This window comes from Meleagris gallopavo, chromosome 2 (genome assembly GCF_000146605.3).
Source record: "Meleagris gallopavo isolate NT-WF06-2002-E0010 breed Aviagen turkey brand Nicholas breeding stock chromosome 2, Turkey_5.1, whole genome shotgun sequence".
NCBI classification, from domain to species: Eukaryota; Metazoa; Chordata; class Aves; order Galliformes; family Phasianidae; genus Meleagris; species Meleagris gallopavo.
In genome coordinates, this window is record NC_015012.2 from 4625029 (window position 1) to 4644882 (window position 19854).

General features: G+C 40.7%; 1 protein-coding gene and 1 non-coding gene across 5 annotated transcripts in view; both read left to right on the forward strand.

The window, feature by feature from the left end:
* MACROD2 (mono-ADP ribosylhydrolase 2) overlaps window positions 1-19854 on the forward strand; it is an 835869-nt gene that overhangs the window by 359124 nt on the left and 456891 nt on the right. The window lies entirely within an intron of this gene.
* LOC116216387 lies at window positions 14429-14620 on the forward strand. Its single transcript, XR_004159070.1, has one exon. It is a non-coding gene; the product is annotated as a U2 spliceosomal RNA (small nuclear RNA).

The following is a 19854-nucleotide window of genomic DNA, read 5'->3' on the forward strand; positions in this document are numbered from 1 at the left end:
GCTCGAGCAGTTCTCATCACTCCAGAAATGTCTTTCTTTAGCTTATAGGACAGAAGAATGAGCTCCCTTCAGAGCTTAATATACCTTCGCTTCACACAGAAGCTGAAAGGGCGCTGAGGTAATGTAATGAGAGCGCAGGCAATCTGAGTTGGAAGTAAAACGTATTTTCTCTGTTATGTGCTCACCCTTTTCTGCCCTGGGGCCTAAAAACTGAAATCTACGCTTTAATTTAGTGTTCTCCACCTATACGCTGAAATGCTGCTAATGATTCCAGAGAGTTAATAAGAGGGTAGCAAAAATCATATGTCAGGAATGTCTGAAACCATAAAAATTCTAGAGGCAAGACAATTTGACTCAAGTCAATGGATTTTGAAAATATAATTTTCTGTCTACTGGAGGCCGGGGAAGAGAACATATTGAGTTCATTTGTATCATAGTATTTTTTACAAACTCCTTATTAAATCAAATTTGAAGCAAAGGTTCATTAAACAAGTTAGTGTGCTATTACTTTTTTTTAAAGAATGGCTAAACTGAGTAGCTATCAAAATTAGGAATCATTTAAAAATCTAGATCACTTTTAAGTAGACACACTGGTTGTTGCTTTTTTTCTCTTTTTTCTTTTTTTGTGAAAACAGTACTTTCAGGAAAAAAAAAAACAACAACAGAAAAGAACAGGATTAATGATTCACCAGCTCAGTTATTCTTATGAACGTGCCATGTGTGTCAATTCTTTTCTTCCCTTTTTTTTTTCCAATGCATGAACCTCTTACGGGCAAGCCTGTAGTGTGTCATGAGTGCAGAGATGTGTTCCAAGGAGATTAATACTCATTTCCAGAAAGATGGCAATTTCTCATGATTTGTGATTTGTAGACATGGCTATTTACGGTGTCTAAAAATGCTGAACCACGCATTAATTATCTAACCTGTCCAAATTTTTGTTAATGCTGTGCAGAAGTTCATTTATTCTGTAAAATAGTTGCTGTTCATGACACTTCAGCATCTGTTTCTGAATGATACCTTCAGCTCAGTAGTGAAACTTAAGCCTACTTTGGAGCTGGAAGCTAATGTACGTACTGATGTTGCATGATGCACTTTAAGCTTTTCATTTGTATTTAAAATAAAACTGATACACACTAGTTTCTTTCCCAGAGAAGTTCAACTTAAACTAATTCTTAATGATACAAATGCATTGAAAACTGGTTCATAAAACCGTCAGAAACAAAGAGCCAGTTTACTCGAGCTTTACTGTCATGGCTAAAAAGCATGCTTTCCTGGCAGCAACCTGACTGGTTGGCTTGTTTTTCCTTGGTATTGCTTTTACATAGCTTGCTAAATGAGATGGAAAAATACATTACTGCAATATATATTTTCTGTGAGATGCACTTGGACAAGGTGTCCTTGTGCTGGTTGTCACATCTAGTCCCTGCCTTCTTCTAGTTAGGCTGAGATCCTTTTCAGAGGGAGCAATGCCTCCATTTTTCTGGAGTGGAAGGAAGGAAGAAACCAAATGAAAAGCCAGTAGGTTGGGAAAAAGATCTTGGGGAAGGGAGTAACACCTTCTCCTGCGCTGGCTGGCGGGTGGTCTGTATTGCTGCATTGGTCTGTGGAGGGCTTGTTGCAGAGCAAAGCTACAGAGACAGCATGCTCAGCACGCAGGGTCAGGGCAATGCTTTGGTCACCAGCTTACTGGTGGCTATCTGTGTTAAGCTGTGGCCAGCATTTACAGAAGGGTGATGTGCTGTAAACAGCCATGCTAGACAGCAGCATCAGGACAAGTGAGAAGTGTGCTGGTGCTACCCCATTACCAACATAGTAAACTAAAGCTGGTAAGTCTAAACAAAATTTTCTTTAGTCCCTAATTTTGAACATACCTTTATCATTTTTAGTGGATTGAGGCTGACAGGAGATTTGTGGAAGAAGATTTTTCACTATTCTAATGAGAATGTGAGTCCTTTGTCAGTGTGCAACAAAATCCTGCATCATTCATAGAATTTAAGATGGTGCTAATGTTATCCAAGATTGTTTATAGCGGGCAATGGCTAAATATATCTTCAGAGCGTAATTGATGCATTGGATGTGGTCTTGCCAATTAAAATGGTGACTATAACCAAAGGCCTCGTTACATGTGTGTGAACAAGCTGGGTACAGTCCCCAGAAAGGTAACTATCTGGCAACGCAGCAAAATGGTCAACTTTAAAATTCTTGTGGTGGTGTCATCACGGGCTAGGAACAGCTGAGCCAAGGAATTTTCCCTCACTTCAATTTATGGTCAATTGACATGCTTTTTATCACCCATTCTGGTACTGAGCACTAAAAACAGACGAGTGTGTATTGGGGGAAGTGCACCCAGCCCTCAGCAGACGGCTCGGCCGCCCCAGTGCCCCATCCGCCATGTTGGGCCATCCCTTCCCCTCGGCCCAGGCCTGCTGCTGGCACCACACACTCGCACAGCATTTAGTCTTTAGCACATACCTCGCTTGTTTGGGATATCTTTCACTGGCCTTTTCCATTCTTCTTGAGCATATGGGCACTGCTGGAATAATATATTAAGAAAGGAATAGAATTTTCTTGCTGGCTCAGTAGTAAGCTTCAATTTCTAGGGTTCCTAAGCTTGTATAAAATTTATCTTATCTACATCTTATGATCTGGTGACTATTTAGTAATAACGGTCACCCACACAGTGAGCTGGGATACCATGCTGCTTGGTAATGAGAGCTCCTGGAGTTCTGTGAAGGCATCGATTAATCATCCTAGTGCCAATTAAAAAGGCCATTAGAAATACTGTCCGTAGCCTTCAATCCCACATAGCGTGTTTGTTCTCACAGAGGTGCATGGATAGCCTGCTTGGACTTGCAGGCTTCCTTTTTCAGGATGGCATGACCTGGCAGAGTGATCAGTGTACATTCTGTCTTATATTGTACTATGGTTAGATCCCAAATTTATTCCAATCTATTCAATAAATCAGATTTGTTTCTGTAGTGGGACATAGTTCTTTGTATGGCACAGTTATACTCAAGCTCTCATTGGATTTGACCTACTGTGTTATTGGAGTGTGATTTTAAGGTTAACATTCACAACTTCCTTTCAGAACAGGGACTTTTCTGTCTCACAGCTCCTGGTGAGGAACAGTGTATTAGTGTGGGTCTCCAAGTAAACTTTTTACATAAATAATTGAGGGCGGAGGAGGTAACACTGTTTGTGACTTCATTTCGAATTCTTTTCGTCAATTGCTTTTAACTTCTTCATATTTCACCTGTTTGGGTTGAGACATGCCTAATGCCCGTTGTGTTTTTTTTTTTCCCCCCCAGAAAAGTTCATTTGAAAGCGGACCATTATGAGTACAGAGTAATGCTGTTTGTCTGTGTGAAAAACCTCCCGAAAGTTTCTTTTTTTATCATGAAGCAGAGCTCTAGTGCTTTGAGCAAGGATTTGAAAATTCTTGAGGTGGCTAGCTTTTTGTTTTTTTCTTGTAAAACATCTACTTAAGGTTTTCAAAGGTACGTGGCACTGGAAGCCAGTGCTGTCTCACGCTCCTCAGAGGCATTAAAGTTTTAGAGCTGTGTGTTGCAAGAGAAATGGAGCTGGATCAAAAGGGTCTGCAGTACATGCAGCACCCAGATCAAGAACCTGGAATTGAGCTTGGGATTTTTCTCTACTGTTAGAAAATACTTTATGAAACACGGTATCAGAACACATACATATCATCCCGTTGTCACAGAAAACAGTCTGCTACCCCTGTCTTTCAGCTGCTTAGGTACCAGATTTTTCATAAATAGATCTTCTGGAATTGTTGCTATGCTTGTTGGCATCAGTGTGCTGCTCCGCTGTGGGATTTCAGTTCAGCTTTCCAGGTTATATTAAAAATAATAAGTTGAGCAGCCAGTATACGTTAAAAAAATATAAATAATAATCCCAGCAAAAGAACTTCAGTCTTCTTTCCCAGCCCACAAAACCCAGAAATGACATACAGAATCTATGCATCATATTAATGTCAGACTTAAGCTTATTTGTGCATTTTTGCACTTTGTATATGAACATTATAATTCAGTTTTCTGATAGGATATATCTGATAGGATGTATCTGATAGGATATATATGGTATGATCATGGAGCCCCAGAGATTTTGTTTGCAGAAGGTGACACAGCTTTAGCCTTGTGCTGGTAGGGAGCTTCCTGCTTGGTTTTGGTGCTGGAACTGTGGGGGCTCTGCAGAGAAAGGAGAAGGCTGTTCTTGTCTCGCAGCATGGCACCACTGCTGCCACCCTTGTGTCAAGCAGACAGCACCTGCCCTTGTCCCTGTTTCTGATTTTAATGTGAACAGAGGCCTGGGCATCTTGCAGTTGTCAGAGCCGCCACTGAAATTGGGAGCAATGCACTGAACTCCACACCATCTTGGAAAGTGCCAAATAGCCGTAGAGGGGGACCCACCAACTTTGCACATGCAGAGGCAGTTGATCTTCGATTTGCTGTGCCCCCATGCCCCAGATTTAAGTGGAGAAGAGAAAATGCCTTTGTCAGATGGGAGTGGGAGTGTTTGCAAAGAACAAGTATTTTCTTCTTTTTTTCTTCTTTTCTTCAAGTGATCACATGGCAGCATGCTGTGAAAACTGGGATGATACTGAGAGTTTTGCATTCAGAGCAAAATCCAGAGCGTGTTACAAGGCAGCCAATAATGACAATAAAGCCAATTACTAACTGGCTTCCTTTCAGTCAGCGGGAGCCTGTATTTGTCATTTATATTGGGCAGAGGGAAGATGCAGCTTGTGAACAAATGTTGGGAGAGTTTAAATGGATAACATTTTACATGACAGTTGTTATAATGATAAAGGAACATAAGGCTTGTATCTGCTAAAAGCAAATTTTAAAATGAAGTCCCTTTCCTGCCCTTCAACTTAAAATCTTATGATTATCTTAAATCCCAAAATGCGGCTTCGTTGTTCATTTCCTTTTACCAGAATGCAAAATAACAAGAGCTTGAGGTTTTAGTGTATTTGAAAAAAGTAATCCCTTTTCATTATGACTTCTGGTAGTGCTTTAATTAAAAGCATTAGAAGAACCCTCATGTGCGACAGTTTAAAACACATGTCCAGTGTGCTGGGAAGGGGATTATGTGCAGAATTTGTTCAGTTACAGTGAATACTGGATTTTCTTATTTTGTTGTTTTATCACCTGCTACTCGATTGTGTTTTTTACATGGCAAAGGGAAACAATGCTTTTGTGCATTTCTTCCCTCAATTTTCCCACCTTTATCCCAAGTGAGCCGTCACAGAATGCTTCAGCCCCTATTTCTTTAGGCCTTTTTCAACAAAGAAAGTTTCACACTGAGGAGCAGTGCTGTGCCATGGAAGTCATGTGGTTTTATCAGGCTTCCAGGCTCACACGGTGCTGCTGGAGAGGCGAGATGCTCCCCTTCTGCAGGCTTCGTGAGATGAAGAGGGTAATCCAACAGCAGGCTTTGTGGGCTCACTGTAATCTGATGGTGGAGGTTATATGCCAGCGTTTTTCCTTCCCTGCTCTTCTTGAACAATTTGCATTATGCCATTATCCTGTAAAGCTATATCTGAAGTATAATATGGAGGTGATGATGAGCAATACAGAGTAATGGGAGGAAGTTGCACTAATTGCTGTCCAGAGTGAACGCTTTGGGATCTTAATCTCCAATGTTTTGAAATGGAAAAAGGTGGAGAAAAGAACTGGGAATGTTATGCCTGGTCACTGGAATGTAACACTTTGTATAAATTTTAAAAGGAGAAAAATTTAAGATTTTTAGGAGATGTTTTGAAGGTTGAAAGGCATTTCCGCCCCTTAGCCCGTGTGTAAGGACTGTCACCACTTCAACAGCTGCCAATGCAGTTGACCTGGGTTGGAATTGAAAGATCTTTGATTGACATTTAAACAAAATGTTAATTTATTTACATATGGTGTAGTCCTGGAGGACTTCTTGACATCACCAGAGGCCTTGTAAAGCTGATTCCTTTGATCACTGCATGGAATTTGTGCTATTTTTGTGTTTTTCCTCTCACTAATGTCTTCCTTCAGGAGATGTGGATTACTTGTAAGGTGTCTCTAAGGAGGGAAGTTTAGTTTCATACTTAATTTAAAAAAAAAAAAAGGTAAGGACAAATTCAATCAGGTGTCTCAGTTCAGCTGAAGTTACAGGCATGTGAAAACATAAAGCACATAGATCCACATAATTTGGTGAAGCAGAGTTACTGTCTGAGAGATGTGTCCCCGAAACAATAACACATGCTGGCTTCTTTGTTCGGCCAAGAGAAAAAATTGCACTTTGCTCATTTTGGACAATAAGTACGTTATGTCAGTGCATTTCTTTACTTTTCTTTGCTAGGTTGTTAGCTGGCAGAGGGCAGTGGTCTGGGAAAAATCTGTTCAGGTGCCCTTTTTTTTTTTTCTTTCTTTTTTTCTTTAAGTCCTGAGGATCTCACCTAATTACAAGGTGTGTAGAGTGCCTGTGGCATAATTCCTTCCACCCAAACAAGTAACATTCATTCAGGAATCTGGGTGTTCCTCAGCAAAACTCTCCCCGGATGAGTTTAGTTAGCAATTATACAATAAATCTAAATGTGTATTGCTATGAGCATAAGAAAGGGAGCAGAAAATAAATGTGTACTTCCCATGTGGACTTTGAAAAAACACTGATGTATGCACAAAAATATAGGCCCAAGTGTTTCATCATAAAAGAGGAATGAACAAAATGTTGTCATTTCTGATCTCACAAAGGTTAAGTATTTGTCTTGCAATAATTTGAGAGTTTATGGAGTCCATGAAGAAAAATCTGTGCCCATTAATGTATGTTGTTAATGAGTGCCTCCTGTTCATGTAGGATTTTTGTGTATAAGAACAGTTAATAGACTTGCACGTGACTTTTTTAAAATGCCTGCAACAATGTTTTCTGAAGTGTAGGCATCCCATGGAGATGCAATACCAGCATTGCAGCAGGAAGCCCTAGGTAAAATCAGGAGTACACCTATGGTGCCTCAACTGACCTTAATGCAAATTTGTTGAGATGACACACGTTGCTACATCTGAAAAGATTTAAAATGGTCTGGTATGAGCTACCATTGCCACAGTGCCTAGGTGTGTCCTGCTGCACCAAGTGATCCAAGAACAGAATCTATACAGTAGGCTTTTTCCAAGTCCCCTCCGCTACGTGATCCTGCTCTCTCCACTGAAGAATGAGGCACACAGGCAGCCAGGCGTACCCTTTGTCACAGACATCTCAGAAGATGAAGCTGGGTACTGTCACGTTTGATTTCGTGGCCATTGTAATCTCTCAGTTGTCAGCAGTTTGGCTCCCACCAAGAGCAGCCTGCACAGCACTTCGGGTCACTGGCTGAATGGAGCCTCTTGACTTTGCAGAAATGAATGAAAATGCAGTGAAAAGGAAGCTTTCCCTGGGAAAGCAGAAGAAAACGGCTGCATAGTGTAATAGCAGGTTTCAAGAGAGCTTAGTGAGGATGCTTTAGGAAGAGGGGAGCACACTGCGTTCTGTTCCCTTCTTCCCTTCCAGAACTGCACCTTGCATATAAGATGGGGCAGGCAGGAGACTCTTAGGGTGTTTTAAAAACAAGTAAATGGGAGAGCAAACAGCTGTCACTATTTATTCCCTTTATTTCCTTGGTGAAACCAAAGGAAGCCTCTGATGCTTCACACTCAATGAATGCTTGTCCCATTTTCGTTGCCTGATGGGCTGTTTTTTGACATGCTGCGCAAAGTGAATGAGTGAAATATTGAAGTAGATGACAAGAAAAGAAGATGACAAAAGGAGGGACAGGTTCTTGAGAGAGAGTTAAATGACACCAGCCTCTAAAGATTTGGAAAAAGCCGTTTAAAATTGCTGAGTGTGAAGCAGACATCGCCTGGGTCAGCTTTCCAGCATGACAGCCATAAACACGTGACCAATAATTCAACCCGACAGACGTTCAAGAATACAGATAACGTTCTGCTCATGCACCCAGAATGCAATACGTCAGCCTGGACCTCCCTGACAGCGTGCCTCCCGTCTCTCCCATCCGCTCATTTGGTGAGCGTCCACCCTGTGAAAGCGCAGCCTTTCTGATCCCATTAGAGAAGAGAGGCTCTGTCTCCGCGGTCCTTTTGCTGTCTGTGCACTCTGTGAACCGCGCTGTGCATGGGGGATTTGTTAAGAGTTGCATTGGAACCCAACGTGTCACAGGCAGCCTTGTTACGGATGAAATGCAGCTGACAGAAAGGATTAGCTGCAACCGAGAGAGAGAAACAAAAAGTCATATTTTAAGGAAGATTGTGGTGCAAAATTTTGATTATTTATTGGGCAAGGAGATAGTCGGGGCTTTGTGTTATTAGAGATTCAGTGCCTTAGGAAACTGGCAGTGAATTCAGCCTGGTGCTGCCAAACTGTACTTCAGAATATGAAGAAGGAGAAAAAAAGCAAAACAAACAGAAAAGCCTCTATACCCTGCAGCTGCAGAGAAAATACTCAGAAACTCACTGTGACCAGAGCTGTGTTCTTGTCTTGAGTCAGCAATCAGCTTGAAGCAATACCTTTGAGAAGAGCGAACTGTGCTGGTCATTTCAATGCATGTGAGCTATGAAGTCTGACGTGTTTCACAGCAGCGAGCTCCTTTCTGTTCCTTTTTGCAAAAGCCTCAGTGTTGTTTAAGCCTCAGTATGCCATTTAAGAATGTGTGTTCTTGGGAGAGAAGAAGAGAACTAGAATGAAGGTTTGTTATAATTATTCATGTAAATTCGAAAAAGAAAAAGGGGGGGGGAAAGCAAGCAAGTTTTGAAATTGTGGAGAAACAGAGAAACAAGGGATATTTTCTTTGCCCACCGGAAAAAGCTTTAGTCATATCCGGAGTCTTGAAAAAATCACAACAAAACCCCCTTCTTCCCACCAACTCCTACACTCTCGGCAGTGCCATATGCCCCAGCTCACAATTATCCAGCTTTTAATGCATTCCACTTCTGCTCTGACAGCTATACAATGTACAACAGTTGCGTAGAGTCAGAAGGCAAATCTGTGAAGCACAAAGAATCGAGAATTTGGTGATAGTTTAAAACAAATGCAGAGAACGTGGAATGAAATAACTTAAGCTAGATACTAATGGTGTTTTTTCCATTTCTCTTTGTCTCTGTCTAAACCTGCTGTCTCAAATTGACTTAGTGCTGTGAATTTCCCTTTGGGTATCACTTCTCCAGCATTTACATGGAGCAGGCTGCAAAGTACAAGAGATCTGTACCCAGTGCTCATGCTCACCCCAAGGAACCTGTTAATCAGTGGAACAATTGCACGGTTATATGGCTTGCATCGTGTTTGAGCATTGGAGCTCAACGTTGGAAAAGCACTGTAATTGCTAATAATTAGTCCTCGGTAAGATTCACAAGGTTTACTTCAGTCCCCTCATGTCAAATTCATACCTACAGCATATCTGAAGTGTCTGAGCCTTTTAAGGAACTGGGAGGTAATCCTTTGTCATTGTGTAAGGCAGAAGGCCTGCGTAGGAAAGGGCAAGGGGACTGTGAAATAATTACTCTCTCTGCATTTAATTTGAGTCAATGAAAATGCCAGAATGATTGAAGTGTTTATGCTGAGGATCAAGGAATAAGATGGGAATGGGGTAATCAAACCCAGGGACATCTTTCTTAAGTTTTTAAATATTTCTTAGGGAGGAGATAACACAGAACTCTGAGAGTACGGCAGGGGAGCGTTGGAAAGAAAATCAGGATCAGAGGTCACACCTGTGTGAAGCGATGGCTTGAAAATGACAAGTAAAAATAGAAAAATGCTCTGCTTGACAGTGATTAATGGGTTCCTTGACGTGAGGAGGAAGACCAGAGGTGGCTTTGCACTGTGGAGATGGTAATTTGATAGTGGCACTTAACAGGTGAAAAAGCTTGCTGTTACAAGTACAGAAAAAAAAAAAAAACAACAAAAAGACTGGTCTTAATTATGTATGGGCACTCGTGCCCCAGGCCTCCATTGCCCAGGCAGCTCTGCTTTTCAGCTGCACCAGCTGTGATGCTTTCAGCTTGCCATTTTCCCATACTTTGAATATGATTTCTCCTATTCACTTTCTTCCCAGCTGTCCTTGTCTAGACTTTACTTTGTGTTTGCTTGTGCTTTGCTTACCTTGAGCGCTGAATATTCTTCTCTGCTCAGGTGCCCCTTTCCTCTGGCACTACGGCACTGTTTGACCAGCCCCATAAAGTTGGTAAGATGATGTGCAGGGCTTATAGAGCCAGTATAGCTATAGCTGGGTCTGTACGTATGGCTCCCACAACGTGGGAGGTGGGATCAGTCAGATCTTGCTTACACATCTCTTGTATCCCAGGGGTAGGGAAACATTTGCCAACGCCCTACAACTTTGCTTCTCTGCAAGCTATGAAAGCCTGGATTCTGTCAGGTTTTTGCATACTAAGATGAAAAGCATGTTATGGGCTGCTGGCTGCTTCTGTTCAAACATGAAGCATGGATTTTGAGGTTAGCAGAGGTCTGTTTGCTTAAAAGAAATTCTGATCACAATGAATTATGAAAATGTCAATAAATGCCACATTTTAGAAGGTAATAAATGACTATTAATGTCAAAGGCAGAGCTCCAGGCAAACATTAACAGCAGCCTGAACCACCTACCTGTGTGTACCTTCTTCCTCTGTAGTGTGAGCATGAGGATCTGAAGCAGCCCTGCACCTAAGGAGGGAATTCTCAAAGGCCCAAATAGTCAACAGTGCTTCACAAAACCCATGTTCACACTTTTGTTATGTGGGATTCAGTCCTACTTTTCCACACAGGTCCCTTACGCGTGACGCTAATCCATTTCTCAAATAAAACTATCCAGTACTTCACAATTTAGTATGGTGCAATTGATTGTATGTTTGGACACCACGATGCCAAGTTTTATTTTGCTTTGAAATATCATGTATGGCAAATTGGAAAAAATAAATAGTCAAATGCCACTGTTAGCATATTTCTCTTTTGCAATATCTTGTAAAAATGTACCAAGGCTTTCCTCTAAGGACGTGAGCTAAAAATAAATAATCTTTCCTTGCTTCAGGTCAGGGTTTAATTTCTTGCCCACCCAGCCAGGACTTACCTAGCCCTTGCCAAGTTCAGATGTGTATGCTATCACAGCACCAGCGGAGAGATTATCAGCCCAAAGGAGCCATTTGGGGAGCGCTGCTATCCACAGGTCTTGCCCTCCCTCTTTGCCGGACTTGAAGTCTGATTAGTGTTTAGACATCACTTTGAGATAATGATAATGTGCCTTTTAATTAGCATCAATATTTCTAATCTTTTGGGGAATAATAATGTGCTTCTTTTTTAGCCCTTGACTGTTGACAGATGGCCACTTATTAAACATCATTAAATTCTGACATCAATCATTTTTGTGCTTTTTAAAGTATGCTCGTCATTTAAATCACATTATATACACGGGAGGAAGGTTTTTCAGACCGGGTTGTTTAGACTTTGATGCAGTGCTGAAGCAGCATTTAGCAGAGGGCTTGTTTTTTAAGATGCTGTAAGTGTAATTTCAGGGGCACTGCTAACTTGTAATTTCAGTGTACGTGCCTATATGAATGGGGGCTCTCAGCCTGAATGCTTTTGAGACAAAGCCGCTACTTAAACATTTAGAAACTTGAACTTCTGAAAAGCCTGCGCTCGTCTGCAGAGAACATTCAATGCATTTACACAGGAATTCATCTCGGATGTGTTTCTGTGAACGCAGTGAAAAAGTGAAGATGAATTCCTGTACGTTATTTGCAGCAGTGCTTTGCTGACTTGCTGCATTCTTGGCTGGAACCTCTGGTTCGTTATTTGTGAAACTTTGTTTAATGGGCACAATTATAATCTGCATTGTGTCCTTGCTCATCTTAATGGCAGTATTAATTTGCAGGAAGGGACAAAAATTATCTTGCAGAGTTATCAAGTGGTGTTTAGGCTTTCTGAATGCTAATTAATTCAGAGCTCCAGTGCTGTACCTGCTGTTTGAAAGGCTAGCAGCTTGTATTCATCACCTGAGTGACAGCTGTACCTTCCTTTTTTTTTTTTTTATCTTTAAAGAGAAGGGGAAGATTAACTCCTTCCGTGCTGATGATTGATTGCCACATTGAAGTAACAGTTGCTTTCTTCAGATTTAAAATTTGCAGTATTTTGTCTTCAACTGATGTTTGGTTTTGACAGCATCTTAGTAAAAGTGTTGGTGATAGCAATTGTTAGAGAAATTGGTAAAAGTAGCTCTGATACACTGCTGCTTCTCCTGTCATCAGGAAAAATAAAAGTATCTTCGAGGGTTAGTGCCAGAACCGGATCCTCCATATAAGCTAGGAGGGAAAGAATTAAAAGGAAAAGTCAAATTTGAACATTTATAGTAAGTGAGAAATCTGAAGAATTTTCTCTTGGACTCAAGTCCTTTCTTTTTAATACTTAATGTCAAGGAAATCATTAATTAGTTATAATTCAATTAATTTTTCACTTAGTTAAATAAGAAAATACTAAAAAACAATTTTATGTTGCGCATAAGTTATTATCTGTGATACAAAACTGCTGTGGTCTTTGGTAGTGAAAAGAGGCTTTGGAGGCACGCGGGTAATTTCCTTTAATCTGAGAAGGAGCATCGTCTGGTGTAAGGCGGGTGTCCCTCTGCAGGTTGGAGAGGATTATGCAGTTTGTTTTAATGATCGATGAAACAAGGTACAAATACTGGATTACATTGCTTCTTTTCCAGGTAGCTAAGTGTATATGTAAAATCCATCCCTCCATGCCCTCCGTTCCCCCGATAGAAATAATTTAGTTGTGTGACGTTTGCTTTTGGAAACATGAGACAAATCAACAGTTGTCTCACGTCAGAGGGCTTTGCTTGAGCAGTGGTGCCAAACAGAGTTTCATAAAGGCTTTCCATTAGTATTAGGGCACATTCAGTTGTTTCTGCTGTTATTTGTTTTGCTATATACATGTTTCAGAAGTATAAATGTACAGTAGATGTGCCATAATTTTCTTTTCCGTATCATTTTGAAGACTCTGTGTCTTTAGGGGGACTTGGGGTGGACTTGGCTAATGCCTTTGGGTTTCGAATCCGCTCACATCAGTTTTTACGCGTTCTGATACAGTAAATCTCATTAAGCATGTTTAACTTCCACCATTCACTGCAAGTTCTGTTGACTTCAGTAGCAAATTAAGCATATGTTTAAATGTTGCGTGGAGCCTGAGGGAAAGGTGATTAACCTAAAGAACAAAGCTATGCTATTACAATATTTTAACTCATTAAAATCCAGTAGATTTGCTGATACTGACTCACTAAGTGCTCTATTTTAAAACAATTACCTTTTAGTTAGCTTGGTTCTCTTGTGAGCTTGGAATACCAACATCGGAGTACCAGCTAGGTATTTCTGTTGAGGCAGTACATTTCCTTTTGCTTTTGACCTACTGTTCTACTCTTATAAATAATTAGTGATTATAATTCCTGTTTGAGAATGCAAACTCATTATCAAAATATAAGGTTTGACATGCTTGTTTACAAAGTGCTCTTGAAAACTGAAGTCATTTTTGAAGAAATTGCTGTCTTGTTGCAGGTTGCTCAAACATCTTTTGTTATTACTCATTAACATCAAAGGACACTTTTAGCCTGCATGCTCAGGAATGATTTTTTGAAACGTGTTTTTATAATAAAAGCACGCAGCCATTTTAGCAGTATTATCTTAGTGTTGGTGTTAATTTATCGTAGAGTTCGAGTGAGTAAAAATCACACCATGGCAAGATAGAGATGTGATTTTCGAATAACCATGGGAGATACTGCAATGAATCCAGGAACTATTAAGAAAATACAATGCAATATGTAGTTCTGTCCTCTGTATGTTATTTATTAAAAATTCTCTTAATTTTCCTGAATTTAGTGATACACTTTGTTTCTTCCCTCCCCAAAAGTAATTCTTGCATTTATGTATGACATTTGTAAAGCTTCCATGTGCGCCTGAGAGTAGAGATTTGTTGTTCTTTAATCCATAGGGAGAAAATTCTAAACTAGCGCCATGGTGATTCCAGAACGAGAAGGTAGCTATAGTGTTTGGGGAACGTTGTTGTTTCTCTTTTTTTCAGTTGACAGTAAAAGAAATGATCAAACAGGCCAGGAGTGTTTGGGGAGGCTGGACATGGCATTGGTAGCTTCTCCAAGTTGCTGTGCTGGAGATGTTACCCACAGCAGTATAAACAAATGCACAGAATGGCTCCTGCAGTTACTGCGTGTGCAAAGGCACGAGCTAATTAAAACCTTGGAGTGAGTTATTTGGGGTCTGTAGCCTGTCTTGAGTTTCTTGAAATAAATCTGAGTGATAAAGCTGAATAATTGTTGCTGCAGTGGTGTTAAAAGCTTACGATGATTCAGTCTCGGTGTGTTCTCTGAGTCAGACCCAGGAACCATCGAGTCTGCTGACTTGTGTTTGCTTCTTGACCTTTTGGCAAAGATCAAGTGGAGCATATGTTTTTATCAGTTTAATATCTGTTATGTCCTCAACTTGAGGATTTTATATTAAATGAGTTTGGGGACTGGGAAATGTACTAGGAGCTTACACCATCCTCTCCATGCGTGAAGCTGGCTATTGCTGTGTTTCCAGAACGCTGTGAAAAAAAAGAAAAAAATTAACAAGTCCCCAAATGACCATAAATGAGTGTGAAGGGAAGAGCAGGAACAGAGCAAGCATAGATTACGCTGCTCTAAAGTTTTCTCTTAATCTCTGCTTATTTTCAGCTCAGGGGTTTCCCCTAACCTCAGTAAATTTTCTGTTAAAAAACAAACAAACAAAAAGCCACTTCTGGCTGCGTTTCAGCTTTGCGTTCACTGTCTTCTCAGTCCGTATTAATAACTATTTTGTGGTGTCCAACTTTGGCACATGAGATTATATCTTCCAGACTGGGCATGCCTTTGTACTGAGAGGATGCAGTGAGCCTACGCTCAATCTCATCCCCGTTGAGGCGCGAGTTGCTGCATCATCATTGCTGCTGGTCTTCACTGACCACTCTTTCAGGTGCTGTTTTTCTGAGGAAAAAATAAAAGAAAAAGAACAATTGGTAAAAGCTCCAAAATCCCAAAGAAGCATACTGCATCACCGTGCAATATGGGGTTACGTTATAGGCCATTGGAAAGGAGTAGACATGATGGATACCTTTGAGGAAACAGTGCTGCCACAAGTGTTTAAAACTTACTCTGAGAAGTGTGGAAAGCAATGGAGAGTTGGTGTTAACTCCAACATTTCTGATTGATTAAGTACCAGCTTATGCCATTTTATGCCCTGTTATAAACTGCAGGTCCAGAACTGTTCCTGCATGCAGGAATCAGTGGGTGGCTAACACGAGCTGTTTCTGTTTGGCCTGTGACATAGTTACTGCTGAGGTCTATGTAATGCAGCAGGTGATGACAAGCGGGCTTTATAACATCTTTTGAAACAGAATCAAGCCACTAAATGACAAGCGAAAGTGACAGGGTGAAAATTGGAAGTTGTATTAGAAGTAAAATGAGTGCAGCTCAGATGGGGAGTGATGGCGATCCTTTCTGGGTGACATAAGAATTTGACCCTCTGTGGATTTCTTACTGGATATGTGAGGTAACCCAGAGAGGAGGTACCCGTGTCACTGTAAATCAGCTCCCCCACTTAAGTCTCATTACCTGGCCACCTTTCAGTTTTAAATTATTTGACCTGCCATGGTTAATAAATAGACCATATAGTGAAGTTGATTTGCTGTGACATTTTTGGTGGTGGGTTGGATATCGAATTAATTGCAATGAAGGAAAATAAAAACAATTATTTCCGTAAAATCCCCACATTTTCTATCCCTTGAGTTGGTTGGTGATACCATTGTCAATACTTATGGCCTCCGTATTTAAATTAGGACATATTAGGTAAAGCTGATGATTCGGAAAAAAAATCACAATGCTAATTAATTGTGACTTCTTAATGTTGCTATTTGAGGGAAGACACAATATTTTGTTTTTAAAAAATTCTACCTAGAATGAAAAAGTAACATCTGCAAGATAGAAACCCAGTGCAGCATAATGCCACCTTATTACTATGTGTGCTACTCTGCTTACAGGTTATTGTCAATATATGGCGTCTACTGGCATGGAAGGTTTTGTTTGTCACGGGATCTCTGAGAACACTAATATAGTAAGAGTTACATTAACCCAGGTGAGGAAAGGGCAGCTCAAGGCCCAACAGGCTACGTAAAGCCATGACACTGGCCAGCGTGCGAGAAGTGTCTTCATTGCTTTGGGCGGGGAAGCAGAGAGGTTAGCAATAGCTGAGTTGTCCCTTTGTAAAAAGGCTGAAAATGTGGAGGTGAGAACACAAAGGTTGAGATAATGCATGGGAATACGTCTGCAGAACATGCATTGGTGTAGCTGCCCTTCAGGTGCTGGGGGATTGCTCATCCCTGGGGGGGATGTTCCTGATAGACACATTGAAAGAGCAGGCAAGAGCCACGGGAAGGCATGGGCTGACTATTGATGGAACCGTACACTGCCACTTCCTCTGCAGCTTTCTTAAAATGCTGTTGTAGGAAATGACTGCTGCTTTGCTGATCTCTACCTGTTCTGCTGCTTTCCTCGTGGTTGCTATCAGTCTGCATCCATGTGTGCCCCTATGAGATCGAGTGTGTCTGACTGCGTGACTCTAGAAATTATGTCTTGCTTCTGCAAAAATTTTGTTCCCCTAAGTCCAAAATTAACTGTCATTACTCAATTAACAATTGGAACACATAGGTAAGACTCCAAGATTCTCTTCAAAGAGTGATAGTAAATAGTCACATAAAGTGACTTCCTTCTGCTGCTATAAAAAACAACAATAAGCATTCTAACAAATTAGTTTGGGGGAATTTATTGCAACACGAGAGGCTTTGATATTTGTAAAGTCAGCATCAGCTTCTGATACACTGAATCACTGAATCTTATTGTGAAATCCTTTTTTAGATGTTTGCATGCTGGACTCCTGCCTTTGTATTACAGCACTGGCCATTGCCTTAATGAAAAGTTTTTGAAGCAATGAAGGCAAATGATAAGGATCGTCCATCTCCAGCAGAATGTTAATTGTCTGTCTCCAGCATGATGCTGTCACACTTTTGTTCCAGAGTCAGTGCTATTGAATTTGGATCAAGTTTTCATTTAATGATTTTTTTTTTCAATTTTTGAATGTATTTTTTTTAACACAATTGAAAAACAACAAAAAAAAAATTCCCACACTTCTGTGGCTCAGACAAATCATAATGCTGCCACTGACGGCATTCTTTGAGAAGGTTTTAAGCTGAAATGGGGCTTTCAGATGGTTTGCATTAGTTATCCTCAAGGGAATGCATTTCCTAAGGGGGAAACTACAGTTAAACTGATGTTTTGTGAGATTTTGTACTGATGTCAAACTTCGTTCTGCTGCATGAAGTAACACAATTAAAACACCAAAATAGCAGAACAGAAGCAGCGGAACTTTGTTGAACTTGTAGATGTTTCCACATAGGTGATTAAAATTTAATAGGAGTGTTTGAGGCATGTCCATGTGAGATGTGAGAAAAACAAGCCTTAAGCAAGTTAGCAATTTCCCTCCAAAGGGTTTTACCCAGAGAAAAGAAGGCATTATTTATGTGCAATAGCAGCTGGGTGTTTTTAGAATGACTTTTTTACAGTAAGCCTCTGCACCATTAGAGAACAGATATGAATCAGATAAGGTAACAGTTTGTCCCATTTGTGTGAAGTTGCCTCCCAGGATAAAGTTACAATTTCTTTCCTTCTAAATGTGGTACTCATTTGGGAGTAAATTAATTAAGAGTTCTGCAGTCGTAATGTGGTGAGGCACTCGGAGTCTCCATGTAAAACTTGTTGGTACATCAGACAAATAAAAGCTTTTTTTTTTTTTTCCTAGTGGTTCTAGAGCTGTTAAACGATACTTTAAATAAATGACTTAATTCCATGTTCAAAATACCCAAAGGTATAATATCGTATTGTTGTTAACTCAGATGGCAGCAGTTCACAAGCTTTTTCCTCGTTTGAGAGCCTTTTCTCATGAGACAGGAGGATGGTCTGTGTGCTGTGCCCTACCTAGTTTACTGTTTTTTCCTCATTTGTGACTCGAACAAATAAAGTTGAACATAACCCCTCCATGTAAGTCAGACACAAGTGCCTCACTTGGCGTTCCTCGCTTGGCATTCCTCCAGCGATCTTTACTGATAGACAGGATGGATGGGGGGTTTTTCTCAGTCGGAACATGATACGGATTGCTTAGTTATTCTGTACATGCTGGAAAACTGGGTGGTTTCCCTGTTCCTCTTTGAGTGGAGATCAAAAATTCATGCAGCAGAAAGGTTAAGACTGCCAGTAATTGAAACACTCAGTTTCGACAGCAGAATTGCATGTGAGCTTTCCAGTGAATTGTAGACAACCCATGACTTGATGTCTGCATCTGTTTAAGCACAATTACTTTCTATGCTTATTTGAGTTATCCTGTCATTTTCTGTTGAAGTGTTTTTCTGCTCTAAAATGAGCCTAATTGCAAAACCATTTCATGTAATAATATTGAATGTAAAGGTATGTGTTTCTGCATAGCTGTTCTTGCGTGTGAATTCCTCGCGATGTTATCTCATTGGGGTGGAAGGAAAATGAAGAGCTGAATCTTTTAAAAATGCATGCGAATGCTTTTCTCAAGTAGTGATTATGAGGAACGAATATAGCTGGAGCTTAATCATAAACTTTTCCCTTTCCTGACAGTACTGACATTTACTTGTTTCTGCACAAATAGATGAATCACAGCTAATGATTTATTTTGATCGTTTATAGTGTTAATGCAAAACTAAGTCTCACGTATTTTGACCTCCGGATTAGCTGGACTGAAAGCCTAAAAGCTGCTGTTTTGCAGAATGGTGGCATTGCTCTACAAGTTGCCTCATTCAGCAGGATTCAGCCTGGGGTAACAAGTCACTAGTGCACCCTGGGTGACTGCATGCAAAAGGAGTGTACAGGACAATCCATCATCCAGGGGACATTATTTGCTAGCGCGTAGTGCTGGAAGCTGAGTATTTAGTAACGCTCTTCTTTCATGTGAAGGTTTATCTATGGCTCCTGTTATGAGTGAAATTCAGTAGGAGCCTGTGATCCCAGTGCGTCTGACTCGCATCCAGCATCTTAGTGGATTTCACAATGGTACACCTGCACTCCTGGCTGCTCTCTGTTCCAAATATCCTCCATTTGAGTAAGAAAAGGAATGGGTACGTGAAAGAGGGAAGGACTTGAACAACTTTACACAGAGGATGGAGAGTGGTGGTACTGCTCAGGATAATAACTTCAACTCTGATTTTCTTCCTTTCATTGCAACAAGGCATCTGTATTCTCTGCAGGGTGCAGCCGGCCTGCGGGAAGCTTTTGTTCCTGGAAACCACGAGGAAGTCAACAAATCATTTGGGAAATTGAAGAGGCAGCAGGGCTGGACTTGTGAGAACCTGTTTTCAAAGAAAAAAGAGTGTGGAAGGATGGGGAAGGGGAATGGTGGGAAGAACACGAGGAAGAACTTAGGTATACTTCCATCTGCAGTACGGTAAAGGTAATACTGCTGTGGTATCAGGTGCCACAAGCTGCCAGCCAGCAGTAACATCATATCTTTGCATCCATTTCATGTACTAAAGTCAGTTTGCAGATGGCTGGCACTTCAGGGGGGTCACTGGCAGTAGTGAAGGAGTAAGACTGAAGGTTTCTGGGCTGAGATTAGCTGAAGTCTTCTCTTATCATGCAATAGCTTATTACACGATAGTATTCAGGCAAATGTGTATTGTCTAACAGTATGTCAATTATTTTGTCTAGCAATCAGACTCTACATTTTGTGCTGCAGAAACAAA